Raw genomic sequence first — 4,464 nt, forward strand, 5'->3', positions numbered from 1 at the left:
TTCACAGATACAGATCTCGGTGTGGAAAGCTGGGCGTATGCATTTTCCTATTGGATCATAACATTGATGAGAACAACTTGTAAATATCAACTTCCTCCATACTTTGGGCAAAAAAGCTGTTGACAAAGCAGGTAGAAAGGAGGAGGATAGAGAACTTTTACACAGAGGGCCACTGAGTCAGAGACACCCATTCCAGGGCTAGATAAAGGGAAAAAAGGTCATTTTGCTCTCCTTACTAAGATTGCTCCTCAGAAACGTAGTCTTTAGTCATCAAAAAAAAGGAGTGACAGGTCCTTGCCCAAAATTGGTTAACTGTACTTAATTTTTCAGGCATAACTGCTTTAGAACATAAAGAAACCCGTATTTCAACTACTGTAAGAGGTGAGAATTGCCCAAGATTGCATAGTGCTGATGTACTCTTTGCCCATAGCTAATAAGCCTTAAGATTCTATCTCCATTGTCTTCACTAGGCCTTCAAATACACGTGTAAAATATGTATTTTTATTAGTAGACACAAGAGCCAACTCATTCTTGTCCCTTTAACCTTGTCCTTTTCCCTCCTTCAAAACCCATTTGCCAGCCACCAAAGCACTGTTAATGGCCTTACCTTTTCCACCCCGCTAGATCTTTGATTCACAGTTTACCCCTTTTCTTGTAAATGTCTCCTTGTCTACAGTAGACTGTAAGCTCTTCAGAACCGATACCCAATTCATTTTTGCCATTTGCTGCATGCATTTGCCAATATTATGTCAAGAGTTGGTAATGTTGTTGCAAGCTAAGCAGTCCTCGCTACTAGTACAAGGTATTAGTTTCTAGGTAGCTGGCTTTGAGAAGGTGGTATCTGCCTGCTGAGCTTCAGTACCCAAGTGTCTATGACTAAAGGTCAGCTAGAGCTGAGTTAGAAGCATTTCTCTTCTTCCATACCCTCTGTGACAGTGGCCTGATTCATGTGATGGTGTCTGTACCGGGCCATTGTGAATGGTACAGTGATATTAAGAATGGCAGATTCTGCACTGCTCAGCACCAGTTTAGTCCTCATCTCGCACGTATTCAAGTCATTAGTTCTCCTTTAGACTCTGACCTTAAGTGCATAGTTATTTGACTGACTTGAGTAAGCGTTATTCACTGAGGACAGCCATTACTTTAGGTAGAAAAATGAAAAAAAGAAAAAGAAAAAAAAAGAGTATGTATGCATAGCTAAGCCAGAGCTGAACTGCAGTGGCACAAAATCAATATGGACGATGACTGACCAACAAGTACATAGCCGTCTATTTTCCAGTCAATAAAATATTGATCTTTTGCTCAGTTGCTGTTCATTTTTGGTTTTCCGTTTCCTCTTTCATGGCAGCTTTTATTGTAATGTAGAGTTTGATTAGTTTATGCCTTTTCATCTTATCCCAGCTGCTTCCTTGTCTATTTTCACATTTCACATGGCTGATACAGGTTCTTGGTAAGACTTGGATTCCCATAAATAGAAATATGTTTCATTGCCTTAGATATATATATACACACACATATATATAGCGGTTTACAGTTATGTACGATGTTCTAAAAATGTACACTGAGATATCAGAAATTACCCCATTAGTAAATGTTAATTGTCTTACATTTTTAAATTAAAGTGATGAATCACCAGACGCAGGCTTGTCGGCGGGGTGTACCTTTTGTTTATGTTGTGTGAAACAACATTCAGCAAATTGCAAGAATGTCATTTAGGCCCTTTGTTCCGTCTTGTCTGAACAATCTTCCAGCTAATTACAAACTGACACAAAAATTACCAGGCAGAGTCCTAAGACATGACAGAGTCACAGGGCAGACACAACCGATCATCATAATCCTAATCTTCCAGCCTTAACATTTAGGAAAACGAAATTCTCCTCTGACTCATCAACTGATTATATTTTTAGAAATACCAACTGAATTATTTATTTCTCCTGCAGTAAATGCACTGCAGTCAAATCTGAAACTGAGCATTTTCACTTCAGGGTAACAATAAGAAATAAATGTGATTGCTATAAATAGTTTGAATAAAAGTTATATTAGGTATTAGATTGATATTTTGTAGTCTCTATCACCAGCTACCAATGCCTAAACATAAATACAGTAATACTCCGGTGGTGGGTTGACCCTGGCTGGATGCCAGGTGCCCACCAAAGCTGCTCCATCACTGCCCTCCTCAGCTGGACAGGGGAGGGAAAATTTGACAAAAGGCTCCTGGGTCGAGATAAGGACAGGGAGAGATCACTCACCAATTATAGTGATGTCTCTAATGCCCTGTTCATATCTCCACTGCACTCATCCTTATCCCAGGGGACTGGGATGGAGGCTGCTACTTGGGACTAACTTCTGAAGACTGAAGTAGGTGCCCTGTTACCTCCCTCAGCGCCTAAGGCTAAAGTTTCAGGTTTTTGACCACTCTAATTGCCAGAGAACTCCCAGAGATAACATGCTTAAAATACAAAGAAAAGCCCTGCAGTATTGTTACCAAGTGTCCCTTCTCTACCCATATTTCTGAATGTCACTTTTTTCACTCAGAGGCACATTCATACACTGAGAGCAAGACATCAGCCTTTTTCCAGACTACTACTTTTAAAATCCAGGCATGTTTTCAGTCAATGTTGTAGCAGGCAACACAGAGCAGCAGTAACGCTGGAACGCAGGATCATTTCCCTGCATTTCACAGGTGGAGGAGGCACATGCTCCTAGACTCATCTAGGGTGAAATCTAGACATCCTCCATTCTCTGTCCTTGTCTCCTGGTTATCTGGAAAGAAAATCTGTGAGTCTAGGCTGGGGAAGAGCTAGGGCATAGTCTGGCCATACCCGTGAAGTGGGTGTCACATCACAGTGTAGTTTTTCTGCAGTATTTCAGCACATGCAAGTTCAACTGGTTCTTGTACTCCACCAGTGGATATCATCCCAGGCTTTCCTCATGGTAAGAGCGGCTCGGTGCAACCACAGGAGCATTAGGAGGGGAGTGGTAAGGTTTTACAAGACTTTCTGGACCTGTGGTTTCAAACACTTCGCGGGCCCCATCACGAGAGGGGAGGTACCTGTTTGTACCCCACTGAGTTGACCAGCAATTTCAGCATCTGGTCAAAGTTTCTAACGAATCTCACTTGATTTAATAAAATGGATGCAAAGCAGTGTATTGTATTTTAGGAAGACAAGTAAAAACACGGCGACGTTTGTACAATGACAGATATCAATATCTGAAGGAAAGTAATGTTAAATGACTGCCTAAGTGGAAGCTGGGAGATCATTTCTGTAAACAAAAAAGTTGGATGGGATTCAAGCCTATAGCCAGAACAAACTTGTTTACCAATCAAGGAGGAATGCTGCAATAAATCCTCTACTTTCTTGTTAATAATATCTCAGAGAAAATGTGTGTCTGTGCATGGATGCTTGTTTACCCTCAAATTGCCAAAACTTGAATGGGCTGAGTTACAGGAAACCTGGCAACTTAAACTAAGGTACAAAACACCTAGCATGTTTATAGACTACTATTTCCAAACAGAAGTTTCAGTTCATCATATTCAGAAGTACCAGTTACAAGTACTTTGCTATGAAAAGAGGACAGATAAGGCCTTTGGAGGACAGATACGGCTGCACACAGGGATTTAACACAAGGATGTTGTCCAATTGGCAATACACAGCTGCAGTGGAAGATCTAGAGATATCAGCTTTGGCCTGAACCATTAAGCTTTTCTTAGCTTGTTAGAGAGAACATTTGTCCAATAGTGTCCACTTAAACACTTCTGTAGACTTTCGTCCTGCATTTTTCACCCAAGTCCTTACTGGGGCTCCTTGAAGATGAGGCCACACAAGTGTCTGTACAGCACAGCCACACAGATGTGCGCAACGGCCAGCAAATCCAGCCCATAAGAACCTGGATTTGCACAGTGAAAACTAATTCAATGTCAGAAGCACAACCATTGTACAGCATTACATGCAAGCTAATAAACCTTATCTCCGTCTTGGATATAATTCAATATCTGATTTTATCAACTTGTGCCTCTGTTTTTTACTGTCCTCTCCAGTAAGATATTCAAGACTGTAGGTGCTCACCTGAGTTACTGCAGCTTCTTTTTAGCACTGACTTGAATTACTAAGTTGCTGCACTCGGGATGCTGCACTACCACCACATCGCTGACAAACAGGGGCCACAACTCCCTTTCGTGCCTACTCTGTGTGAGGCTTTCAGAATGAATCACATTAAAACAACAAAGAAACCCTCAGCTCCTGCCTGTAGCCTGGACACAGATACAAAGGTGACCACCAAAATACTCAGACAAGATCACTTACAGAGCAAGCAAAGGAGCATGGCCTCAGAGGTCTGAGGAACTGAGTCAGGCAGAAAACTACCTAGCAAAATCAAGAAAAAATTGATCAAATTTGGGGGGTTGAAATGTTTCACTCCAGTCTCTCAGCACTCTCTCAGGCCACTTGTTAGCTCTCATCCAAC

This window comes from Cariama cristata, unplaced genomic scaffold (genome assembly GCF_000690535.1).
Source record: "Cariama cristata isolate BGI_N322 unplaced genomic scaffold, ASM69053v1 scaffold7814, whole genome shotgun sequence".
Lineage (NCBI taxonomy): Eukaryota > Metazoa > Chordata > Aves > Cariamiformes > Cariamidae > Cariama > Cariama cristata.